Consider the following 27,478-nt stretch of genomic DNA (forward strand, 5'->3'; position numbering starts at 1 on the left):
CCAGCATTACTGAACAGCCTACAGTTCTGAGGGATTATTGTTATAGATTTAGTGATAGGGTCACCTATTCCCAACCCATTCCTGATCATTCCTTTCCCTTGTTAAACAACATAGATAAAGTTATTAAGTACCTTCCTGGAGTAGTTATTCCATCACCACTCTGGGGAGGGAGCAACGCAGTCAGATGAACGTTATCCAAGGCTGATAGAGCCCAATGCCAATATTCAATCAACCCCAGGTGGGACCTGAAAGGGTTACCCATCCACTGACATTTAGGGATCCTGCCTGGGCACTGTTATAAAGAAGGGCAGTTATTATACCATCCAGCTGGGTGGCAGGACTTGGGTGTCCCTACACCAGCCATTAGGGAACTAAACCAAAGTTTCCTCAGATTAATATCTCAGATTACTATTACTAATAACCAGCCTAATAGTGGTAGTATCCAGATTATCCTTTCATTTATAACACTAGGTAATGGGGGTTAAGTGACTTGCCCAGGGTCACACATCTGGGAAGTGTCTGAGGCCAGATTTGAACCCCAGGACCTCTCATCTCTGGGCCTGACTCTCAATCCACTGAGCCGAGCAGCTGCCCCCTAGGTATTAATTTTTAAATAGCTTTACTAAAAACTTAAAAACATATGTCCTTCTTCCTCCCAATCCCATGAATTATAAGGTAAAGGCAAAAGTAACTGAGCAATTCAGATATACTTTGAAACCAAAGAAATTACAATGCATATTCTATATATGTATTTAAAGACTTTTTAGGTAGTTAAAAACATTCCTTTGCAGGAAAAACCATGAGTGATCTATAAATGTCCTTCCTTTTCAGGTATTCTTCTATTAACAATTACTTCATATAACAACGAGTTGTTTGTGATGGTTGCCAACAATGTCCTCACATTTCCTGTAAATGCTTATATCTTTGGGCATCTTATCTCTCTTATGTTTGTTATTTTCCCTCTTTTGCTTACTTAGGTCTGTTTACAATTATATGCTTTCTTGTCACTTAAGTTGTTATTTTATGTTAACTTATTTTGATCAAATTTGCTTAACTTTTTCCTTTTCTTTCCATTTTTAAATAAGAAAATGAACTTGCTAAGAAGTTCTTTACAGGTGGACTTTACATAATAATGCCCTCAACCAATGTCATTGTAACTAAACTCCACTATAAAGATCCAGAGATTGGTGTAAAAACACTTCTTAGATGTGTCACCTTGGGCAAGTCATTTAACCCCAATTGCTTAGCCCCTATTGCTCTTCTACTACAGAGCTGTACTTAAGTTTTGATTCTAGACACAAACTAAAAGTTTTTTTTAAAAAAACAACCAAACACGGTTGGTGTAAAGCTATTGAGTCAGTTACTTGAGACTAGTCCATCTCCTATTCCAGTTTGGTTTCCCTGTCAGTTTAGGGAAGCTTTACACCTATGGTAGAATTCCACCTTTATATGACTCAAATTTGTTTATGGTCTATAATGACTTAACTTCAACTCTCTCCCCCATACATGCCTCTCTCCATGAAGAGAACTTCAATAATTATGTAACATAAGTGAATTATAACTCTCTTTATAGCTATAACATGGGTTTGAGATCTGGAATTCATAGTTCAACGTGTAGTTGTCCCCTGCCAGCCGTGAGACACAACGCTGGGCTATCTTTGAGCTGGAGGCTGGACTTCACTTGAGTCTACCTGTTTTTCAAAAGAGCAGGCACAACATAACACCAGATTGGGAGCTGCCCTGTAGAAGCCTTTCACAAAACTGCCACAGAAGCCAGGGTGCAGCCCCAGCACAATGGAGGATATTTAACCTGGGGATTTACATGGGGTTCAGGGCTTCTGCTCCTGGGCTGCTCCACCTATAAAGGAATGTGGCAGAACTGTTTTCCCCCTAGCAGCTGCCAAAATGGTGATGTGTATCAGCTCTTTCCCTACTATTTTTTTTCTCCTTTGTTTGTGAGTGGTGGAATTTTACTTCCAAGTTTCTATGCTTTTTAAAGGTCTTCATAACTTTTTTATTTTATTTGTGTCTGTGTAAGTGCTTTTCCTTTAATAACAAACAAACACAACAACTATGACCAATAATGTCCAATGTATATTATATATCTGTATACAGATAGTTCTTGTTTTAAGTAAATTAGTATTACAAAAATTTGACTCCCCAGGGCTGGTAGCAGAACCCCTTGCCAGACAAGCTATAACTTTGACTCTCCAAGCAGCATCAGTGCCATACATTCCTCCTCTCAGGAAAGTTCTAGGCACTGAAACTGCCCTGGCTGCTGGTGGGATCCCCGGATGAGAGAGGTCTAGAACTGGCTGTATGCTGATACATGCTGGGTAAATGAAAAAGGGGAAGCTATTGACGAATTAGAAAGTCCCATAATTTAAATATTGTTCAGTGCTGTCCAACTCTTCATTACCTCATTTAAAATTTTCTTGGCAAAGATCTTGGAGTGGTTCGCCATTTCCTTCTCCAGATCATTTTACAGATGAGGACACTGAGGCAAATAGGGTTAAGTGACTTGCCCAGGGTCACACAGCTAGTCTGAGGCCAGATTTGGATTCTGGAAGAGGAATCTTCCTGTCTCCAGGCCTGGTGCTCTACTTACTTCTTTTTTTTGTAATTAACTCCTTTACTTGACCCCATATTTAACACATTCTGTGATGTTAGGTTATTTGAGAGCTTGTGGCAATAAATGAAATCTCAATGAAGAGGTGGTTGACTTTGCAAATGAGTACAAGAATATAGGAAATAATAGATAACTCATTACCAGAGATTGAGTAGAGGGTGCTCTTCTCAGGGTAGACATCCATTCTATCCCTCCTGCCCCCCATCAGGAATGAAAGCATGTTTAGGCTTGGAGAATAAGGACATATCTTAGTTCAAGGATGAAAGCCATTAGGTTATCCTACCGCCTTATCTCCTCATACCTTTAGGACATGGCTACCTTCCCATAACCTTACCCTGACCTAGTGGGAGATCATGATGAATGTATCTTTGTGCCTAGATTGTAAGTCCTGGCCCCAGACAATGGGGTGTTGGCAGAGGAGGGGAGGGGTCTTGCATCAGGAACCTATATGATGTTTATACCTGCTCCCAGGCATTGGCATTTGCCATTAAGGCATTTTTCCCTTTCTCATGGGAAAGAATAAAGGTCTGCTTCTTCTGCTCTCACTCTATGACTCTAGATTTATAATTGTAATTTGGGATGGGAGGGGCATTTTTTTATCCCAGTCACTGTCTTATGCACACTTTCTAACCTAATTAAGAAATTGATCTATGATTCTATGTAGTCTTTTTTTTGCTGTGGGCTAAAAAAACCCACCCCCAAATTCATTGTGTGGTAGATCAACCTACAAGGGCCTTAGGCACAAATTCTAATCCCTAGAGAACTGATGGTGAACCTTTTGGAGATGGAGTGCCAGACCTTGCCCCCACCCCATCCTCTAGACTGAGTGCCATGCTGGCCCCCCACTGGAGACTGAATGCCACACCCCACTCCCCCAGAGACCCAGTGCCTGGCCCAACTCCCCTTACCCCAGACAGGGGAGGGAGGAAGCACTCCCAATGGGCTGCTGGGCAGAGGGTAGGGTGATGTGAAAAAATGTCATCAGGCATGGGTGGACATGGGGAGGGGAGTAGCTCTGCCCCATCCCTCTGCCTTTTTAATAACAAACTCTGGGAGGCAAGGGGTGGGGTGAATGGTGGGGGCTGTGTGCCCGCCATCTTTGGCACCCATACCATAGTGATGGGAAAACTTTTTAGAGAGGGCCAAAGGAAAGGAAATGCTCATTTGTCAGTCTGTTTCTAAGGCAAGTTTCATTGTATTGTATCCTACTCATTGTATTAGTCAGATTAGGAATAATGTCTCCTGCCAGATAGAACATTTCAGGGGGCTGCATCTGGCCCTTGGGCTATAGTTTGCCCATCACTGCTCTAGAATAATGGGGAGGGAGTGGAAAGTAGAAGTATAAGGGAAAGTCATATTTCTGAGATTGCCAGTTGAGGAGAACAAGGTATGGTTTGGGAGGATTCAACTTTAATCGAAGAGGGAGTAAAAGACTTAGTATTCAGTCAGCTCTGTTCCACAGTGACCCCTACTGATCATATATCAAAGGCTTTAAGATCGAAAATTCATTAATGAACATTGCTTTTAAAACAAGGAGGAACTGTGGAAATATATCCCTAGAGCAGTGGTTCCCAAACTTTTTTGGCCTACTGCCCCCTTTCCAGAAAAAATATTACTTTGCCCCCTGGAAATTAATTTAAAAAAACTTCAATAGCAATTAATAGGAAAGATAAATGCAACTGTGGCCATCACTGCTTTCCTGGATCGCTGCAGTACCCACCAGGGGGCAGTGGTGCCCACTTTGGGAATCACTGCCCTAGAGGAACAGTATTATTAAAAAAAGAAAGAAAGAAAAGAAAAAAAAAAGCATTGATCTGATAGTCTGGTGACTCACTTATTTTGTGATCTTAGTTAAATTAAAACCTCTTAGGACCCCATTTTTCAGTTCTAAAACTTTATGATACTAAAAAATGATGTCATTTTCTAAATATACTGTATCAAATACAAGATACAGTGGACCTCAAAATGGTGTTACTGGTTAGTATCTTTTATGAGGGCTTACTTTGTTATATCACATTTATACTAACTTTAGGGGTTTTTTTTTTTGCCACAATTTAATGCATAATATATTAAAATCTGTTTAATAATAAGCTACATCATAACAGGGTCCTAATGAAATATTTTTTATAAATTTCCAACTGGAAATGAAGATTCACAGAATACTTACAGTGTTTGTAACCTGAAGGCCATCTCCAGGATATTCTTGATGGCTAAAAGTGGTACCTCTGTTCTACCTATATCCCTAAAAGAAAAACAAAACTATAACCCACATACAGAAATTTTGTACTTTTCGCAAGATACTTCAGAAAATGTCATTGTCTCAATTGCTGATAATACTCTATAAAAACTAGCAGCTTTAAGAATTTATTTTCTGTAAAAGATATTCCTAGATGTGGTTTTGCTGAAGAGAAGAAGAATAACCAAAATGATTTTTATTTTAAAAATTTATAAATATTTGAGTCCCTTCACCTTTAAATTATATATTAAGAGCCTGGATATACTTAAAGTAAGCTGCAAATGCCTTAAATTTCTTATTCTTTATCATTTCCCTCTTTCTGATGATGAGTGGTATTACTTTTTGAATCTAAACCTCCCCCTTTATAATGACAATTTCTCCATCCACTTGATTTCCTTTCCATGACTCTCTGTATTCTTTAATACTTTAATACTGCTATCTTCATGACTGTCTTTCCAGTTGCCAAAGTTTGCGACCTCAGGGCCATCCTCAACTCCTTGAGCTTATATGGGGCCTATTGGGCTCAGCAGCACTAGTGTCCCTCTTGTCCAACCCTTCCATAGCATCCCTTATCTCTGTTTGCATCTGTTCTGTATTTACCTGTATATCAGGTTGTCTTCCTTGTTATCTATACTCCTTGAAAGCAGAAATGAATTCACTTTTACCTTTGTATCCACCGTGACTAGCATACTGCCTGGCAGACAGCAAGTGCCTAATAAATGAATGGTGACTGATAGCTGTTTTCTCCCCTAAAAGCCATCCTTTAACTATTAATGTCTTTAATAAGAGCATTATTGAATGCCTAGTTAAAATTTAAATGGGTTTTGACTTCTTAAAACTCTATACAATAAATTAGTTTTGGTGCTTTTATAATGTAAAGAATAGTAAAATCCTAGGCAAAGGTGACTCATGAGTTTATGTCATTCAATACTTACAAATATTTCAATGATGACAGTTGGAAAAAAAAATTATCTTCAATGGCTGACAAAGGATTATGACTGAGAATTCTGAAAAAAAATGAAATTAAAATGAACAATTCAATAATATTAATGCTATTTAGATTAATCAGAGATGTGGAAGAGAAATAGAAGATAAAATGAAGAAAAGAGGAAGAGGACAGCAAAGGATGGGGAGAATGAGTAAAGGCTGTGAAGGTGATGGATGCTAGAAAGTCTATGCCATACAGAAAAAATAGTTTGTAGAAAATTATATAAGAGTAAACTCAAAGCCTTTTCAGATTTTTTAAGTTGTATTTATAGTAGAAAGGCCATCAACAGATCTAGGCTGGTAGAAGAGACTAATACCAACAACTGCCTGGATTACTTTTGCTTTTGGTGACTTTTTCTTGCCCACTAATCTATCTGGGAAAATGGAAGAGGTTTGGAGTTGAAAAACTGGGGAACGTTAAATCCCAAAGTTGAAAAAAAAAAAAGGAAAAACTAGTCAATGACTCAGTATTTCTTGACAAATAGCCCTTACATAGATAATAATCAAGGATCACTAAGCTTTGGAGAGTAAAATCAGGAGGTTTAAGGAATGTTTACTGTGAGCTAGAATTTTGATTATCCACAAAGACCCAGTGTCCAGGAACTAGAAAGGTTAGTCCAAAGAAAAGATACTTGAACCAGAAGACACTAGGATTGTCTATTTTTTTTTTAAACCCTTACCTTCTGTCTTGGAGTCAATACTATGTATTGGCTACAGTGCAGAAGAATGGTAAGGGTAGGCAATGGGGGTCAAGTGACTTGCCCAGGGTCACACAGCTGGGAAGTGTCTGAGGCCAGATTTGAACCTAGGACCTCCCATCTCTAGGCCTGGCTCTCAATCCACTGAGCTACCCAGCTGCCCCCTAGGATTGTCTTTGTTCATTGTTCCTAAGAGGCTGGTGCTTGGGGCTCAATCTCTAGCTAGGGAATTTTATAGCCAAGATGCTGAAGGGAATAAAAAAAGTTGAGAATGAGCTCCAGCTGCTAAACTGGGAAAATACTTTTACTGGGTAACCCAGCAAGAAATATACTTTTTTTCTCCCTTCAGAGGATTAAAAATGCATTTCTTTTTATCTTTAAAATTTTTTTACTATTATCTTTTGATTAACTATAGGAGGACATAAACTGTTCTTAAAAGACTGGCACAGTTTCTTTCCCCCCCAAAAAAACCTGCCTCTGATACTTTTCAAGAGATAAAACCATTACAAATGCCTTTCTGGAAGAAGTCATAGCAATGGGATTTAGGTGGTAACCTTAATTCTGAGAATAGTATGATTCAGAATTACCCTTTATCATATAGTCTTCACCCACTTATTTGGAATATAGTGTAACTTGTTTCATTTGCTGACTTCATTTTTCCTTTCCCACAATCATTTCCCATTCTCAAATCCTTATCCTGGTCATTTATAGATTTAAGATGGATTACTACAGTCCTATAAGCATAGAGAATGCTAATTAATCATTTGAAAATTTAGCCTTGTAAACTGGGAAACTAAGCACACATAGGTAAAGCTACTTGCCTCAAAGTTAGAGCATATTATGGGGGAAAAGGAGGGAGAATGCTGTCTTATAATGTTTCTATCCACCTACTATACCTTTTCTAGGCATAATCAATCATCCAGAGATGTAAACAGAAGGACTATAGTTTCTCATATTACTGTCTGGATTCTTGATTTTGTTATGCTACTTTAGGAAAAAACATTATCTTGCCACATATCTGCTCTAAACTGCACTCTAGATATTAGCTTTTATTGGCAGCAAGTCCTTAAAGACTGCCTTTGGTTCATGTGCAAGGGGTAGTTAGCCAGTTTCCTTATCTTCTTGGTCCTCCCTCATAACCAGTCCCATCCCAGTCTTCAAGGTCTGTTTGCTGCTCTTCTTCACACTCTATTAAGTCCCAAACCACCACCCTCCATAGAACTTCATTTTCTGCCTATCCTATCCTATCAGTACATTCTACTTCTTACCTGCTCCCACTTTATAATGATGTAGGATCATAGACTTAAAGGGACCTTAGGGGCCATTTAGTCCAAAACCCTCATTTTACAGATGAGGAAACCAAAGTCCAGGGAGGTTTTAATATCACAGCATAACAGACTCTTGGAGCTGGAAAGATTTTTAGAGACTACTGACCTCCTCATTTTACTGATGAGGAAACTGAGATCTAAAGAAGTTAGGGGACTTGGCCAAGTCACACAGTTGAAAGTACCAATTTCATGCTTTTCTACTAGACCTCAACTGTATCTTTGTGAGATTGGCATGTGTCATCCATTTTAATCCAGACACAAAGGATGTTCCAGCTATTTAAAGTTGAAGAAATTCTCTCCTAAATTATTTTAAGTTGTTGTTGCTTTAGTCTGGGACAACTGATTTTTCTTTAAGTCTTTTTTCTGCATAATACGAGGGTAGTTAAGTGAGGCAGCTCACAAAATAAGGGAACATTTCTTACCTGCTATTTTTTTTTCCTCCAAATCCTTCTACACAGGTCCAGACAGATGGGCTACGTTTCCTCTCTATTAACTGAGGAGACAGAAAAGAATTGAGGACTGAAGCATGTCACCACTGTCCTGCATATATTGAAACCCTGACAGCTTCAGCTGAAAAAATGTTCAAAGCAGGTAGTAAAAAATAAATTTTAAATAGGACAAACCCCAAAACTATCTATACTAAGATCTTAGGGGGGGCAGGAAAAATTGGAGACAGATGGTCAAAAAAAGAGATAGCATGATCTCAAGATCATAGATCAAGTATGTCCAAAAGTACTAAAAGAAATTAACCTTTTCCTTTTATTTATCTACATAGGTACATAGGAACATGACTTCTCATGTAGGGCTTTTCGATACAAGAGAAAATTCTAAGAAATTATTGCATTGTATGCCCTTTCTCGGGAAAAGAGGTTACTGAATCTGGAATGATTATCCTATATTTTAATCAATTCCTTGGATGGAACCTTGGCAAAGAAGCCTTCTTGTTGAAACAAATTAATTGGCTCTTTTTGAAATGGTGATGATATGGTTCCATTGACCATTGAATGGAATGTACAATGTTCATATGGCTCTGAATTTTAATAGCTCTGGGCTCCTTGTGATTGTACTCAAATCTTCTCCAGGGGTCCTTGTTCCCAGCCAAGAACTAACTCTTAAGTATCCAAATAACACAAAGGTAAAGGAAAGCTTACAAAAAAGCTGAAATGCCAGTGGCATTTGAACATGATGACAAAGGAATATGTAGAGAAGCTACATGGGAAACGGTTTGCAAAGCTTTGTGTTAAAACTTTTGGACTAATTTTTGTGGCCCAGTTATATGATCATCTCAAATTGTATGTGGAGTTATCACAGACTCAGAAAGACCACCAAGTCCATTATTTTGACTGATAAAACTAAGTCTAAAAAGTAATATTATTGTGGAGGTCACAGGAAAGACTACAGACTTTTTTTTTTTTAAAGGTGCCTTGTTAAAGAAGTTGAAAGAATGAAGTGCAACTGAGAAAGAATACGTTATCAGATTTTAATTACCTGGAATAATCAATCACTAGGTATTGGCAACACTGAGGCTTCCAAGATATTAGAAATGAAATAAAATGAAGTATTTAAGTCATAGACGACCTCAGTCATTCATTTGTAATGTTCATATTTTAGTGTGTATTTACAGAAGCTGCCAGGATTCCATTACATTCCAAAAAGTAGTCACATTACTTTGAAAGTTTTTAACTCTTATGTTTTCCTACTACTGTCTAAGAAGAAACTGACAGCAGGTAGATTGGACTGAGGTTGGAATATCAAAATGAATACAGCAAAAAATAATTATAATCTTTTGATATCTGCTTAGTGGCTTTGTAAAATGAACTGCTTGTCTTAATCTGGATTCTAGAGACAGAGCTTTAAGCAATGTCAAATGAGAAAGGTGGCATAAAGTGTTGGGAAATGTTTTTAAACTTTCAAACACTATACAAATACAATTTTAAAAAGAATGGAATGGGAATTTGCGTGTCATCCTTGGGCAGGGACCGTGCTAATCTGTTTTGTTCTAATTTTAGTATATGTGTTGCCAAAGTAAGCACTGAATAAAAGTGCTTTATTTAGTATATCATAGCATAGTTATGAACTGCTGGAAAAACAGCAGCAGACCCACAAGCCTGTTGCCAGGCAATCAGATAGAAGAGGGGGAAAGGGGAATCTTTTAGGTGAAGCCTGAAGGCAGACCAAGGGTAAGAGGCAGTCACAAAAACCTCATGCTTCTAGAATAGTAGTTACTACCCAAAACTAAGAGACTATCTTTTATGTCTGTGTATTATGAGGAAGTCTGCAAGTGTCTTCACCTATCTCTCTCTCTCTCTCTCTCTCTCTCTCTCTCACACACACACACACACACTCTCTCTCTCTCTCTCTCTCACACACACACTCTCTCTCTCTCTCTCTCACACACACACACACACACACACTCTCACTCTCACACACTCTCACACACACCACCACCACCACCATTATTTATATCATTGCCAGAGAACTGGGAGGAAAAGAAGAGATCAATGAATCTTAACGATCACTTTCTCAAAGTGGCCCCAACTGTCAGCAATCTTAAAAGAATGATGCAAAGAATTAAAGGAGAATGTTTTGATTTTCTCTCATTTTCAACGCTCAGGAATTAGGGTGCCTGCATGGCACAGAAAACCAGCATGGAACCTGGCTGTTTGCAAGGCAAGGTAGGGTACTGGAAAGAATGGGTGGGAGCCCAGCTCTGACCCATGTTAACTTCAGGTTGCTCCTTAATTTTTCTGAGCTTTAGTTTCTTCATCAGAAAAATGAAGAAAATAATACCCATACCATATACTTCACAGGGATTTATCTCCAGGATTAAATAATGTGAAAAGACTTTGAGAATTACAAACTATCCTATAAAAGCAAGTAATTATTATCATGTCTGCCTATCTTTTCAAAGTATTGGATTTTAGTTTTATGATCATGAAGATCATTCTTCTAAGAACCATTACCTTAACTAAAACTTCAAAGATAAGCCATCAGTCTGGGCCTGTGTAGGTTAATGGAGGAGAAGCATTTTAAAGCCAGGAGAAAAGTATACTCAGTATTAAGGAATAACAACTACTACAGGTTTTCCATATCATAATTCAGTTCTGACTTTAGTGGAAAGATATATGATTATTGCTACCATGAAAAATAATGGAATTTTGCTAATTTACTAAGCTATTAAAGTTTAAAACTGCGTTATGGCTTTTGGGACACTCTGCATATACTTGGCACATATTTGATTCATTCATGCCAGGTAATACATTCAGGATGCTTATTGGGTAATAATTACTTAATGTCTGATTATTGCTAGTTTTAGATAATGGGAAGATCACATTCTTTTTTTTTTTTTTAAAGAATTCTTATCTTCCTAGTGTCAATTCTAAGACAGAAAAGTGTCAAGGGCTGGGCAATTGGGGCTAAATAACTTGCCCAAGGTCCCACAGCTAGGAAGTGCCTGAGGCCATTATTTGAACCCAAGTCCTCCCAACTCCAGATCTGGTGCTTTATCTACTGTGCTACCTCAGTTGCCCCAGGAAGATCATATTCTTTTACCTTTTAAGAAAATCTTTCATAGAGCTAACCTCTGCAAAAAATTAGTATCCATCAGATGGAGAACTATTTACATAAACCTAGGCTCAATATAGCATCCCTTGGAAGTTTGAGAAAAAAGATGCCATAAAACCCTCTAATTTCACTATGGTAAGTGGAACCAACTGAGGTAAATTTATATCTATTAGAAATTTCTGACTGCAAGCCAAAGCTCCATGCAAATTTTATTTTTAAAGATTTTACTAATCTTTTGCAGCTATCTACATCAGCTAGGAATTTAGCTTTCTTTAGACCAAATGAAACAAGGTCTAAGCATCAAGATTTGTTTCTCTCCACCATAGCTAATCCTAACCCTTGTCATTGCAGCATGGCAAATTTGCCCTTTTTCCATTTCAGAAATTCTTTTTGAGGTGAAGGCAGACACAATCGATATACAGTAGGGTTCCCTCCTGTTACTTTGTTATTTATTGAGTATAATTCCTTGATTTTTCCCTAGCTTGCTTATTTTCTCTTATCAAATAACGCCTGTGAAGATATCACAAATAAACCCAGATTATAAACTCATAATCTTCTGAGATATTGAATAATGGTTTGGCAAATCTTTAAGACATTAATGTTGCTGGCTTCTTGGTAGAGTATGCAGAAGATATAGTCTCTCAACAATAGAGAAATATAAGCTGTGGAGATCATGTAGGATCTTTCAGGAGTTTAGGAACTCCCTTTTTCTTTGTGGTGTGGCAGAACTCAATAGCTGATTAAGAGGGTTCAGCATGGAGCCATCATTTCAGTCAAGCATTTCATGAATACTAAGCAAGCTTTGTATTTTGCAAGTATATTTATATACAAATAGCTTTGTATTTTGGATTGGACCAAATCATGAGATGTAAAAATATGCCATGTGCAAAATGTTCTGATCTCTGAAGCCCACTCAGAGCCCTTTTCCAAACCAACTGTTTGTGGGGTCAGAATCATACTCCTAAAATGCTACAAGCTTGTTTCAAAAAAAGCAAATTTCATTATTACTACAATGCTATCACCAGCATGCAAAGATTGGTTCATCAATTCTAAAGGCTTGCCCTAAGCTAAGGTAGGGTAGGAACTAATGTTTTATACTAATGGAGAATTAAATTTATGAGTTGGGCAAGTCTATTAGCCTCTTTGTACCTTAGTTTCCTCATTTGTAAAATGTACATCATGACAGTCTACCTCCCAGGGTTCTTGTTAGAACTAAGACATAGCTAGCAATGAATGTGCAACAGTTAGCAAATAATTTTGCACATTCATTTTATTACACTTACAAGTTTTGTAGAAACTGCATTCCATGCCAGGCTTGAAATGTTCCATAACTGAGGTTTTTGAGTAAATTGTAACTGAGGTTTCTATTTTAAAAAATAAACATAAAGATCTTCTTTTAGCACATTTTTTAGAGTCCTAATTTTCATGTGAATATAATACAATATTTACTTACTATTCTATAACATTAATTTAGTCAATTAATAAAATTAGTATCCACTAGGCATGTGCTAATGTATAAGACATTATCTGCTTATAATAATCTTAATTCTATAACTAACTAGATATGTAAATGGGGCAAGTTATTTCACTTCCTTGATAAATTCATTTTATACCCTCAGGATGCCTGATACAGACGACAGCCTCTTTAGGACCACATTTTCTTACCTCTGAAATAAAAGGGAGGGATGGGCTAGGTTGGATGAACCCTTAAGTCACTTCCAGTTCTAAAATTATATGATGTGTATTTTCATAGTTACACACATACTTTAGTGTTAGACACAGAGTGAGCACTCCTGAATCCCTGCAATGAAGGCCTTCCTCTGCCAGATAGAAGCCTTTGCTTTCTTGAAGATTTAGTTTAAGTAGCAGCACTCCTTATTAAAGAGTTTTATCCTGACCTCTTCAGTATTCTTGCCACTGTGGAAAATATATTTGTATGTATTTTGCATTTACTTATGTTCATACTCTTTCTTTGCAATTGAATGTAAACTCCTTGAGGGGACAATTTCATTTTTGTCTTTGAATTTCCTCAGGCCCTAATATAGTGCCTGGTATTCAGCTTGCTGAATGAAAGCACGAATTAATTGTTGATTGATTTATCTTTGTTTTTCTATAGTAATTTCTCCTGTCTACATTTTTTACTATTCATCTAGCTTTCCACTATCAAAACGTTCTCTCTCTCTCTGTGTCTCTCTGTCTTTCTTTCTCCTACCATCCTTACCTTCTTAGTGTCAATTCTAAGACAAAAGAATGGCAAGAACTAAGCAAATGAAGTTAAGTGACTTGCCCAGGGTCACATAGCTATGAAGTGTCTTGAGGACAGATTTGAAACCCAGGTCCTTCTGATTCTAGGCCTTGCACTGTGCTACCTAGCTGCCTCTACTTTTATTATTATTTTTTAAATGGATAGCAAAGATTCTAGAACCATATTTTGTGGAAACATGTTAATATAAAATAAGGAAATATTTTTACTTACAAAAACTGCAAAAAAGGCATTGATTCAAATGTACCACTCTCAATAATGCTGATTTGGTTACTGGATAAATCCCTATAAAAAAACCCAACACCAAATTCAAGCTTGTTTAATAGCAATGATTAAGCTACTGCTTCAATTGACTGGCTATTTCTATTAGATATCTAATTTAAATGAATGCATCATATTGTTTAAAATATCTTACCTGTCAATAAATAACTTCCATTCAATAATTTTACAATTATCAGCTTTATCTTATGGGACTTCTAATTTTGACCCCCTAATTTTTCTCTTTGGATAAACTACAAGATTTACAAACAAAGGTTAAAGTAAGTGATTTGAATGGTGATTGCATGAAGCCAGGGGAATTAACCAAATAACTTCTTAAGGTATCTAGTAGTTATCAAATTATAGGAGTTTAAGAACTTTTATTTAATTATACAAATATATTTTTTTTACCTTAAAGACAACCCACTAAATTATTGTTTCATCAATTTCTCTTTTGTCTAGTTCCATATGTCTAGGTATAGATGATTATCAGGAGAAATAAAGTGGAAAAAAATTACCTTTCCAACTAATGATAGGTATTTTTCAGACAGAATCACAGAATTTCAAATTTGGAATGGACCTCTGTAACCATCTAGTCTAACCTATACTTGATTAAAATTTTTTAAATAATTTATTTATAAAATATTTTTCCATGGTTACATGATTCATATCTTCTCCCTCCCCTCCTACCTTTCCCTTCCCAGAGCTGACAAGCAATTCCACTGTGTGGTACAAATGTTATCACTTGATATCCATTTCTATAGAGTAATCTTTTAAAACCAAAACCCCAAATCATATAGCCACATAAACAAGTGAAAAATCATATGTTTTCTTCTGGATTTCTACTCTCACAATTCTTTCTCTCGATGTGGATAGCACATTCTTTTTCATAAGTCTCTCAGGTTTGTCCTGAGGTTTGTCCTATCATTGTATTGCTATTAGTTGCAAAGTTGATTACATTTGATCATTCCACACTACTACTGTTACTGTGTACAATGTTTTCCTGTTTTGCTTATTTCACTCTGCATCAGTTCATATAGGTCTTTCTAGCTCTTTCTGAAATCATCTTATCATTCCTTATCAGTTCTTCCCCAATTGAGGGACATCCCCTCATTTTCCAATTTTTTGCCATCACAAAGAGCGCAGCTATGAATGTTTTTGTACAACTTTTTTTTTATTTCTTTAGGGTACAGACCTAGTAGTGGTATTGCTAGGTCAAAGTGCATGCATTCTTTTAAAGTCCTTTGGGCATAATTCCAAATTACCTTCCAGAATGGTTGGATCAATTCACAACTCCAGTCTATACTTGAAAAAGAGTTACAACATGGCCAACAAGTGGTCATCCAGCCTTTGTGTGAAGATCTCTAATGGAGTCTTCAAAATTGTGGGGAATGCCCAAAGAGCAAACTGGGTAGCCATAGCCTAGAAAGCCAGACATGTAGCATGCTCCTCACATGAGAACTCTTCCAAGAAATTACTGATGCATGAAATCTGTGAGAAGCTTAGTTAGATGGTTACACATTGACATATCGAATTATCACCTATAGGAAACTCTGTTTAGAGTCATTGAGGTAATCTAAATTCATTGTCTCTGTTCCGTGAATCATTGACTTCCACTGTGAGTGATCTAATCCCTCTGCTTGATTCAAACCTTCTATAAGTACCTGAAATCAATAAACTTTGTCACTGAGCAGCAAGAGGTCTTTGAGTCTGTCTGTAAGTCTGTCCTCCTGATCCCATCCTCATTCCTCTTATCCTGTTCCATGACCCACAAATAACTTGTTGAGCTGATCTTCACACAAAATCTAGGGCTTTTGGGCACAATGCTAGAAAGTTTTTCCTGACATCAAGGTCAAATTTGCCTCTTTGGACTTCTACCCATAAATCCTGATTTTATTCCCTTACTGCACCCCTGGGTCCCAAACAGAACCAAACCAATCTCTCTCTTTTACCTGATAGACCTTCAGAAGCTTGAAGATAGCTATCATATAAATTTTCTCTTGTTTAGTATAAGTCCCCTCAGTTCCTTCAACCAGTGCTCATATGTAATGAACTGGTATCCCAACAGCATTCTAATTGCCCTTCTCTGAACACGTTCAGCTTATCAATGCTCTTCCTAAGGCACAGTGATCAGAATGGAATATAATACGGGACATGTGGTCATATTAGCATATAGTGGGATTATTAACTACTCATTTTGGGAATGCTCTTACTATCTGGAACCAGTCTAAGATATCATTAGCTCTCCTGGTATCATATCATACTGTTGACTTATTGAACTTTTTAGCATACTAAAACCAGATCAAGATTTTTTTTTTCAAGAAAACTTCTATTTAGTCATGCTTTTACTTATTTATTTATTTGAAATCCTTCCCCTCCTTCTTAGAATCAGTACTATGTACTGGTTCCAAGGCAGAAGAATGATAAGGGCTAGGCAAAGGGCATTAAGTGACTTGCCCAGAGTCACACAGCTAGGAAGATATGTCAGATTTGAATTAAGATATCTCATTTCTAGGCCTGGTTCTCAATCTACTGAGCTACCCAGCTACCCCCTTGTGTTTTCATCTTGAATTTATGAAGTTAATTTTCTTAATCTAAGAGTGAGATTTTATATTCTCAATCACTCTTATTTCCCCACGAGAATAGCATGAGAGACTTTGTCATATACTTTGCTAAAATCTAGGTAAATCATTACCATAGCATTATTGATTTACCAGTTTAGTAATGTTGTTTAAAAAAAGAAAATAGAAAGGTTAGTCTGACATGAATTGTTCTTGGTGACACCATGCTGCTTCTTTGTATAACCTCTTTCTAGGTGTTCACTAACCAGCCCTTTAATGAAACATGCTAGAATTTTGCCAAGAATTGAAATTAAGCTCACTTGTTTATATTTGGAAGACTATTTTCTCTCTTTACTTGAAAACTGGGACATTTTCCCTTCCCTATTCCTATGGCATCTTACACATTTGCTATAATCTTTCAAGGAAGCTAATTAAGAAGATGGCCATGGCTTTTTAACTGAGGTTTTCTGGAGCACAGCTTTAAAAATAGTAAGGATGGTCTTCTGGGAATGGAATCTACTTAACAAAGGGAAGGTAAGACTATATTTGCCTGATGTCTTTTAAATCTATGAAAAGAACTTTAAACCGAAAAGGAAGGGGGAAAGAAAACTATTTGTTGTACAATCAATTGGCAGCATTTGACTCTTAGTGACCTCAGTTGGAATTTTCTTGGCAAAGATACTAGAGCAGTTTGACATTTCCTTCTCCAGCTTATTTTACAGATGAGGAAACTGAGGCAAACTGGGTTAAGTGACTTGTCCAGGGTCACATATTTATAGTGAGGCCACATTTGAACTCATGTGACTCCAGGGCCAGAACACCTGGCTGCCCCAAACTTCCACAAAATTACCTATTTTAGAGATTATTTACAATGTAGAAGAACAACAGTTGAAACATACTGAAGTTCAAAGAATAGGAAAAAGAACCCATGAATTCCAATGTTTTAAACAAAATTACTGGTTTATTATATGTAAAGATAACTTGATCTGACTATCTTTAGCTAGAAAGCAGAGGGAAAGAGAGGGAGTATTCAGTAATCAGTAAAAAGATAGCTTCAAGCCAGACTACGAAAGACTTTAAATGTCAAATTAAATAGTTTATATTTTAACCTAGAGGCAATAGGAAACTTCTTAGTTACAGTCAAGAAGGAGCAAGAAAGAAGAAAATCAGGGAAAAAAGGTGTCATGAAAAACCAGAAAGGAGAGTATCCAGGAGGAGGGGGTGGTGGTGAATTGTAAAATGTTGTAAAGAGGTCTAGATTAAGTGATCTGTATGGGCATAAAGCCAGTAAGAATTGAAGCAGAGGGGGCAGCTAGATAGATAGTGGATAGCGAGCCAGGCCCAGAGACCAGAGGTCCTAGATTCAAATCCAGCCTCAGACACTTCCTACCGGTGTGATCCTGGGTAAGTCTCTTAACATTTACAGCCTAGTCTTTGCTGTTTTTCTGTCTTAGAACTGATACCGAGACAGAAAAAAAAAGCAGGTACTAGAACCCAGGGTTTCTGAAGCCAAATCTGTTCTCAAAAGAGCTAAACAGAGTTTACTATACATTTATACATTATTAATGAATTTACTTAGTTGAATCTTTCTTTAGAGACTCATGAAGATTACATCAAACCTGGTCAAAATAAAATTATTAATAATTAATGTTTTATTCTTTTTCCTGGAATATGGTTCAGGTAATTATGGATTTAACTTTCATCTCTCTCTTTTTGCCAAAGTTCACAGTTAATATAAATCCCTAACAGATCATTTCTGGACACTGACAAACTAGTTCCTCTATGGCCATGAAAAACAATGCAAAAACATGGTGGAGAGGGCCAAAGTGTGAATGCTGGCCTTTACACTCACTGCCTGGATGACCTCAGCTGACACTCTACTTTTGACCACGTAATGGTCCTTAACTATAAAATAAGGGGATTGGACTAGATTGCCTATGTTTGTTTTTTTTTTTTCCTTTAAGGGTAACCGTAATGTCACAGGAACCATTCACTGTACTTGTCCATGTAATTGATTTTTCCTCCCTGTGTCTTGTCTGTTGTCTGATTTAGATGGAAATTTCATAGATATTATATGCCTAAAACATTCTTGATGCTCATTAAGTATTAAGTTACTTACAAATACTGGAGGGACAGCAGGTTTTCAAAGGAATTCTTGTTTAGCTTATACAAAGCATTATCCTTGAGATTTCTGGAAAAAGAAAATGTTATTTTTGAGGTCAAATGTTAAGTTAGGATACCAATTTGCTTAGTGAGAGTTGCTTCCTTTCTGAGAGGCAGCCACTAGAAAGTGTGATTATCATCCTGACTTTTCTCTCTCACCATCTGGTTGTCTTAAATTAAATATGGTTAACTCCTAAGCTTGAATTTTTATTTAACCACATTCTAATCTATATATATCACCCAGAGTTTTTTCTCCCCAAACCAATGTCCATTAATGGAGCTAAGAAGCAGAATTCTCCCTACTATCTGTGCTAACATATATATTATCCATATATATAGTCATCTATTTATATGTCTATCCTTCTACTACTTGAAATTCCCAAACAGAAATGGTAGTTTATTTAGAGACAGCAACTGAAGCCAACAGATGATGGTGGCATTAAACAGAAGTGCTGTTTCCACACCGATTAGCTGGTGATAAACCACGGTATACTTTCCTAGCTTGACTTAAGTTCGGCCCTCATTAGAGGCAGTAACAAGCCACTTTCCAGCTGCTAGATCTATTGTCATTCTTTCCTTTTCATATGAGAACCAAAGACTAGATCTGCAGAGAAGCAGGTTGCAATAGCAGAAATTATGTCCTTACTTCTTCTAGTCCTTCTAAGACTTAAGATGTCACAGATCTAGCTAATGGTTTCAAATTTCAACAGACATGATGAATATAAACTAGGAAAATAAGAAGCTACAATAAAATAACCCTAAAATCAGGAACTTGAACTAAATCAAACTATGGAAATGAAAACTACAATGAACTGGGCTAAACTGTTGAGTGTCGAATATTATTTTTAACCCATAAAATAAATTTTAAAGAAGGTATAAAGGGGGCAGCTGGGTAGCTCAGTGGAGTGAGAGTCAGACCTAGAGATGGGAGGTCCTAGGTTCAAACCCGGCCTCAGCCACTTCCCAGCTGTGTGACCCTGGGCAAGTCACTTGACCCCCATTGCCCACCCTTACCACTCTTCCACCTATGAGACAATACACCGAAGTTAAGGGTTTAAAAAAAAAAACTCTTAAAAAAAAGAAGGTATAAAGAACCAGCTTGAGCCAGAACCAAATTTATATGCTTTCTAAAACTGGTTAAAAGAAAAACCACAGGAAGTAAATATTCCCTAAAGCAGTGATGGGCAAACTACAGCCCACAGGCCAGATGGGGAGTGGGGGGGGGGCGGAAATGTTCTATCTGGCCATGAGACATTATTCCTAATCTGACAAATACGATGAGTAAGATACAATACAATGAAACTTCGAAAGAGTTGCCTTAGAAACAGACTGACAGATGAGCATTTCCTTTCCTTTGGCCCCCTCTTTAAAAAGTTTGCCTTTCACTGCCCTAAACCATAACTGAACTAACATTTCACTTTGTTGGAATGCTGGTGATGTTGTGTAAAGAGCATTGGCTTTGGAGTCCTAGAACCTTAGTTCGAAACTGGCACTGCTATTTAACTACCTGTATGAGCTTGGGCCACTCAATTCAGTTCTCTGGGCTTTGTTCCTTTTCTCATTTGTAAAACTAGGAAACGGAACTAGAGAATTTCTTCTGATCCTTTAAACTTTAAAGCCTGTGGTTCTATGGCTATCATCTCTTTCTTTTATCTCTCTATCCAACCAGTTGCCAAATACAATTTTTTTTTTTAAATTATAAACCCTTACCTTCAGTCTTGGAGTCAATACTGTGTATTGGCTCCAAGGCAGAAGAGTGGTAAGGGTAGGCAATGGGGGTCAAGTGACTTGCCCAGGGTCACACAGCTGGGAAGTGGCTGAGGCCGGGTTTGAACCTAGGACCTCCCGTCTCTAGGCCTGGCTCTCAATCCACTGAGCTACCCAGCTGCCCGACTGGACTATTGTTAAAGCCCTTTAACTTATTCTGCTGCTGCCAGCCTCTCTAATCCATCCTTCACACAGCTGCCAAAATAAAGTTTCCTAATCCAGATTTGAGCTACCACTGTCTTCAGGGTTCCTTTGCTCTGTGTAGGATAAATTTTTCAGTGTCATATTTAAGGTCCTCCCTAATCTGGTTTCAATCCTTCTAGCTTTATTTCATATAATTTCCCTTCATCCTCTCCTTCGTTCCAGCCGAACTGGACTATTAGATGATGTTCTTTGATCTTTTCCTGCCCTCTCCTCTGCCTCCTCCTGTCTCCATGCATTTGTGCAGTCTGCCCCTTACTTTAACATCTCTCTCTTCCTTTGAGGCCCAGCTCAGGTAATCTCTCCTCTATGAAATCTTTCCTGAATGATTTTTATCCTTTAATGTTATTTTTAATGTGCATTTGTTTTTCCTAATATTCTTGTTGGACATCATTTTTTTTAAACCCTTAACTTCTGTGCATTGGCTCCTAGGTGGAAGAGTGGTAAGGGTGAGCAATGGGGGTTAAGTGACTTGCCCAGGGTCACACAGCTGGGAAGTGTCTGAGGCTGGATTTGAACCCAGTACCCCCCCATCTCTGGGCCTGACTCTCAATCCACTGAGCTTCCCAGCTGCCCCTTTTTGTTGGACATCATGAAGATATTGAAATCCTTAAAAGGTTTCTGCTCTGGGACATTTACACTATTCATATTATAAATATATACACACATGTACATATATTTTCACATATATCTACTTCTATATGTACTCTAATAATATGAATTTAAATAAGTAAAATGAATAAAATAAACTATATATTCTCATCATCTTTCCTTATCAATTAATACAAGGGGAAGCTATATAAGTAGTTGAGTCATTCACCTTTTTCTTAGGTGGCTATGACTTTTACTTTAGTTGAATTACTGTATTGGCATTATTTTTTATCCATTCACTACCTTCTTGATTTAATTTGCTAAATTGCCATTTTGAAACGAAACCAGCCTGAAAAAAATGGAAAGAAAACAATTGCCAATTGTGTTCAACCATTTCTCCCTCCCACACAATTTATATTCATAGAATTCAGTCTAAATGTAACTCATTATAGATTTTTACCAATTTTATTCTGACAGAAAGGTGACCATTAATTCAAAACTAACTTGGATTTCATACAATTAAAACTGGATCTAAATAATTGGAAAAACATTAATTGCTTATTAGTAGGACAAGCTAACATAATAAAAATGACCATTCTACCCAAATTAATTTACTTATTCAGTGCCATACCTACCAAACTACCAAAAAACTTTTTTTTTATAGAATTAGAAGAAACTATAACAAATTTCATCTGGAAGAACAAAAGATCAAGAATATCAAGGGAAATAATGAAAAAGAATGTGAAGGATGGGGGCCTAGCAGTACCAGATCTTAAACTGTACTATAAAGTAGTGGTCATCAAAACACCAAGAGATAGAAGGGTAGATCAATGGAATAGACCAGGGGCAAATGACCAAGATTAACTTGGATTTAGAGGAAAATCTCTATTAAAGCGTAAACTCAAAACTACAGGTCAAAATTGATTTTAAAATGGTTAGTGCCATATATTTGCCTGATAAAATTGTACTTACAGAGTCTCAGCCCAAGGGTATGACTTCCAGACACTTCCCTCAAGGACAGAAATAGAATTCCCATGGAAATCTCTGCAAAAAAATATAATTTATTTCACTAAATAAAAATGAGTGTAGTCATGAGCTTCTCATAGAGATTTCAACCAAAAAACCCTATAACTTCTGTTAGTTTTCAACTTTGCAATCAATATAAGGAAATTGGTAAAAGAAATGAACATAATCTCAGAAGCTACGTAATAAAGAGAGGTAAGGCCAATCTCTAGGAAAAAATGATCTCTGTTCCTTTTTCTGCATATCAAATTTCTTTTCTTCCTCTGAACCCCCATAGCATTTTATTTGTACCTAACTTATGAAGTCATAATCTATTTTGTATTATAACTATCTTCATATGTCACATGTTGTTGACTAAATTGTAAACTCCTTGAAGGTAGGGACCATATATTATTTTTATCTCATCTTTGCACAGTTAACAACTTTTTATTAATTGAATCAATACTATCACATATACATGAAATCACCATATGCCATACAATATCAAAACTTTGGACGAATACCATCTGGGGGAATCTCTTCACACATATTAGTTGGTTTGATTAAGTCTAGGGGCAATTGGAGGTTGAAAAAAATGGAATTGATGGAGTAAATTGGTGATTCCCAAAGTGGGCACTATTGCCCCCTGGTGGGTGCTGTAGTGATCCAGGATAGCAGTGATGACCACAGGTGCATTTATCTTTCCTATTAATTGCAATTAAAATAAAAAAATAATTTCTAGGGGACCAAGTAATATTTTTTTCAGGAAAGGGGGCGGTAGGCCAAAAAAGTTTGGGAACCACTGGAGTAAATTATATGCATTCATATTTCTATGGTTTTAGGAAATCCATGTTGAGGACCCTCCCTTCTGTTTCCCCAAGTGTAATTAAAAAAAAAAAATGACACTGCATTATATACAAACCTCAGGCAGCTGGGGTAGGAGAAGGAAGAGAGAGGCAGGAATCAAAATATTCCAAATAAAGTTGTTCCCTAAGCAACTCTAAGGGAACTGATTGGTTGGCAAGTAATCCCTTTATATAGTAAAAAAGATATACAAGAAAATCCCCATAAAAAATAAAAGGAGATGCCAAGAGGCTTCAAACTTCAAACATTTATTATTCACCTATTATGTGTGAAGCACTATGCTGGATGCTGGGAAAAATAAAAAAAATTTGATTAAGACACAACTTCTGCTTTCAAAGAGTTCACAATGAAGGAATGCATGAAACATCTGAAATTAACTATGACTCAAAAGACCCAAGGCCTTTATACCAGTTTGACTTGTTGATGCTGGGGTGCCAGAAACCAGTGATTGGAAAAGTTCCTTATATCTGTTTTATTCTCCCTCTTTTTATTAATGGATAATTCCACAGATTCTGTTCTTTCCCACTGCTTTTTGATACACACACACACAAATATATATATATATGTGTGTGTATATATACATATATATATATAACTCTTAGAATTTATTCATACCTACCATTTCAAATATTCCCTCTATTCAGTGAACTGGTCTCTCTCTCTCTCCTGAAAAACTTCTATCGCTCAACTTCTTAATAATGAACATTTCTACATGGTTGCCACACTACTTCAAACTCAGCATATAAAACCACATTCTGACATGGACTCTTAACTTCCTTATTTCTGCCAAAGGTACCATCACTCTTCCAATCCAATATGAAAACTTATGTCATCTGTTATTTTTCCCTGATCATTCCTCCCCCCCTTCAATAATGTTATCCTGATTTCATTCATTCACAAAAGGATTAGGATGTTACTGCAATGATCCAGGGATAAAGGAAAAGATCCAGGTATAAGAGCCTGGAAGAATATGGAAATGGGAATGCAAAGGGATTTCAGAAATTTTCAAAGGAAGGCTCAATAGAACTTGCTGAATGAATCCAGGAAAAAGTCGAACCTCATATTTTCCATACCATTTATTTCATGGCTTTCTGGTGTTGCAAAGAGCCTTCCATTTGGTCTCCCTGCCTCATCACTCCATACTGGTTCATCCTCTACTTAGCTGTCAAACTGATCTTCTTAACACCCAGGCCAACCATATCACTTCCTTATTCAATGAACTTCATTCAATAAATCCTATTATATTCCCTGGATCAAATATAAAATTCTTTGGAGATTAAAGCTCTTCATAATCTGCCCCCTTCCAATCCTTTCCAGTTTCCTTACACTATTTCTTCCTCTATATCTCCCTCTACTCCCCAATCTCTCAACACTTTGCACAAGAAATTTCCCTACACTATGAATTTTCACTGGTTGTCCCCAAGCTTAGAACTATCTCCCTTCTCATGTCTATCTCCTGGTTTCCTTCAAGTCCCAGATGAGATCCCAGTTTGCAAAAAGTTCTTCCTAGTCCCCCTTGATGTTAGTGCCTTCCCTTTGTCTCCAATTTAGTCTGTATATATTTTGTTCATGCAAATGTATTTACATCTTGTGTAAGCTCCTTGAAGGGAGCCATTTTACCCCTTTTTCCTTGTATCCTCAATTTCCTGCAATGCCTGGCACATAATAGGCACTTAATAAAAAACAGAAGAGTGCTGGGCCAGAATTCAAAACTAACCTCAGACACTTGCTAGTTGATTAATCTTGAATGTTACCTGTTTACCTCAGTATCCTCAACTGTAAAACGGGAATAATAGTACCTATCTCACAGAGTTGTTGATTCAAATGAAATGTTTGTAATGTGCTTTGGACAGTGTCTAGCAGGTCCTTAATAAATGCTTGACTTGTCTGGACTGTATTGTTAATTAACTTTTATGTATGTTTTATTTTCTCAACTCTCCCTGTGAGTTTTTCCCTCCCTACCCTCTTCTATTTGTATCCTTCATGTAACTTAGCATATAATATATCAATAAATGTGAATGCTAGGAGTGACAGAATAATATAATTATTGAGCTGCGCAAGCATAAAAAATGAATTCTGGATACAATGAATGAGTAGAGGGAAGTAAATTGGAAGAAAAAACCAGACCTATGGAAAGGAATAAGGAAAATAATATGGAAGGTTATGTTATGAGGAAGATAGTGATGAAAAACATTAGAGAAACAGAAGCACAGATAAGGCAACAGAGTGCAAGAGATGGGTAAGAGAATGAGGATGAAGAGGTCTATGAATAAGAAGAAGGATGTGATGACAATGGGATGGGGATGAGGTAGGGGAGAAGAGTTAAAACCACAATGTATTGTACTGGGCAGAACAGGCCTCACAAGGAAGAGAAGGTGAATTCATGGGCCTCAGGTCCTGGTACTGGCACAGTCTTCAGGCGGAGTTCAGGACTGAGGCCAGTACAAGAGAGCATTCCAGCTTTGCAAGTGCAGGGCCCCAAGCAGTGCAAGTTCATTTCTTCTGTTTTCTTCGGAGACAGTGAAGACGGTGACATTGTAGTATGAGCCAGGGGTGAAGGTGTTGGAAAAGTCTGGATTGATTTGGAGGACGTAATTGAAGCTGGAGGCCCCTTTAGCTCTGGAGATGGAGAGTAAAGCTTTGTTGGCTTTGGAGGTGGTTCTGGGGGTGGGACCAGAGGAACCGTAGGCTCTGGAGGTGGAGCACAGATATCCCTGGATTCTAGAGGTGGCCCAAGAGTCTGAGTCTGCAGGTCGGTTGAAGTTAGAATCTGACATTTCTGATGTGCAGGAGGTGGGGCTAGAGTTGGGGTTGGCACTGAAGCCTGAGTTTCGTAATCAGGTAGAGTCTGAGGTAATCCTAGAAGTGGGGTTGGAATTTGAGTGTAGCCCACAGTTGGAGATAGGGTCTGAGAAACTACTGGAGTTTGAGAAGGCCCCATAGGCATCACCTTTGTCTGAGGCATTGATGGAGACAGATTTGGGGTTGCAGCCTGTACATGTGCAGCTGAAGTCCAGGGAAGCTTGGAAACTTGAGAAGGCACCATGTTCCCATTTCGATCCTTAGGCAATCCTGGAGTTGTTGGGGAGAGCTCCTGGCGGATGGCCAGAGGCAGAAATAATATTGAAGTTTGGATAGGTATTAAGGATGGAGCTAAAGTCTGAATCATTTGGGAGGTTGGAGTGGGCCCCAAAGATGCATTTAGGGTCCTAGGTGATGATGTTAGGATTTGGGTGGGCATCTGGGATGAAATGGGCGGTAGAGACCGAGCTGACACCATGGACGCTGCTGGTATTTGAGAAGATGTTGTTATCTCAGGCAACAGAGAAGGCTGGATGGGCACCAAAGATCCGGCTGGTGCTCTTGAGACGCGGGTAGGCACCAAAAAGTTAGCTGCTACTTGAGGAGCTAATGAAACTGTGAGAGGCACAGAGAAGATATCCAAAGCCCCAGTCACTATGAAAGCCGAGAAGGGCAGTAAGTACTCCGATGGGTTGTCAGCCAATACTGGAGGGGTGCTGGGAGCTTGAGTGGCCACCGTCTGAATAGGCAGGATTCGAGGCCCTCTTTTAGCTAGGTAGGACTTCTCAGTTGGCTCTGGAACTGGGGTGGGGGCAGGTTTGGGATACACACGTACGTGGGTCATTTTCGGAAGCACGGTCAAAGCACTGGGCAGGACCGTGGTCACAGTGGCTACTCTGCCTGGCTGCAGGACCTGAGCTCGAATCGTTCCTGTATCTGGAAGCATCTTCTGCACCTTGCCCGGGATCCGAAGCTGGGTGCGGTAGCGGTTCCGCTCCCGCTGAGTCACCATTTGCGCCCCGGAGAGAGGCTTCGGTAACCCCAGAGCAGGGAGAGGAGCCGGAGCCGCCAGGGGCAGCAAGAGCAACACCGAGAGCAACAGCGGGAGCAAGGACCGCCCAGACATGCGGAGGTGCAGTTGTTGCAGCCCACCCAGGCCGCCCGGCCTCTTCCTAGCCACCAAGGCCGCTGACTGCCCGCCGTTAGAGCCGGTCCCGTTGCCCAGCAACAGTCCCTCCCCTCCCCACAAGCCCCGCCCCCCGAGGAACTCCAAGGAAATCCTTAATTCTTTATTTAATCAAAGAGGGCAGGTGGTGGTGGGGGAGGGGGGGAGGGAGGGAGGGAACCTAGCTAGCAGCCACAAAGTGCAGCGCACAGCCCTGCCCTTGGCACCCGAGGCCGATAGCTGGGTGACTCGCCCCAAGCCATACATTCAGAGCAGCGGCAGGAGGGAGTCTCTACCTCCCCAATTCCCTACGTGAGTGGAGGCAGAGGCCGGCTTCAGTCCTCCCCTGTCCCCCACCTCCTACAAAACACCGCCCTCCCCGTCAGCTTCCCTGGGCTG

General features: G+C 38.4%; 1 pseudogene; it reads right to left on the minus strand.

The window, feature by feature from the left end:
• Positions 1–9,814: 9,814 nt before the first annotated feature.
• Positions 9,815–9,911, minus strand: LOC123248157 (annotated as a pseudogene).
• Positions 9,912–27,478: the final 17,567 nt, after the last annotated feature.

The sequence above is a fragment of the Gracilinanus agilis genome, chromosome 4 (assembly GCF_016433145.1).
Source record: "Gracilinanus agilis isolate LMUSP501 chromosome 4, AgileGrace, whole genome shotgun sequence".
Lineage (NCBI taxonomy): Eukaryota > Metazoa > Chordata > Mammalia > Didelphimorphia > Didelphidae > Gracilinanus > Gracilinanus agilis.